The following is a 634-nucleotide window of genomic DNA, read 5'->3' on the forward strand; positions in this document are numbered from 1 at the left end:
GTCAGCAAGTGTTTTATGCTGCCACAGTGTGCTCGTGATGATCTTTCCTCATACGTATTCATCAATACTCTTTTTTTATAGATGGACAATTTGACAATTATAGCTATAAACGACAAACAAGGCGTTTGAAATGTATAAATGATAAATAATTTGATATTCGTTAACCTGAATGCAGTATCAAAATCGTCACTGTTAATTCTTGCAATTGTCAAGCTATGAATATATATGATTAGTACTATTTTCATACTTTGAATTATGATCATAAGAAAAATGTGATTATCTTTTCATATCTACATATATTTAAAAAAAAAATGTAACAGGTAGCCAAACACGGCATGATCAATGTTACGTTTGGTCAACTGAATGAACAGAAGGTTACAACGCTGAGATAATGAAAAACACGTTTCTTCTGATATTGGAATAACAATGCTATTTAAATCAATCCGAGTAAACAAATTACTCGAAACTGAACTGTGTGAAGAAAAATTGTTTCTTACTGTATGTCATATTTTACATTCTGGCGGGTTTCGCATCCTAGAAAGTATATCAATTGGTCATTTCATTCAGTGAGTATATTTTCTAACTAGGAAATGGCTAAGGTCTTTTTTTACTTGTCAATAACGTTTTCTTTTCT

The sequence above is a fragment of the Penaeus monodon genome, chromosome 24 (assembly GCF_015228065.2).
Source record: "Penaeus monodon isolate SGIC_2016 chromosome 24, NSTDA_Pmon_1, whole genome shotgun sequence".
Classification (NCBI taxonomy): domain Eukaryota; kingdom Metazoa; phylum Arthropoda; class Malacostraca; order Decapoda; family Penaeidae; genus Penaeus; species Penaeus monodon.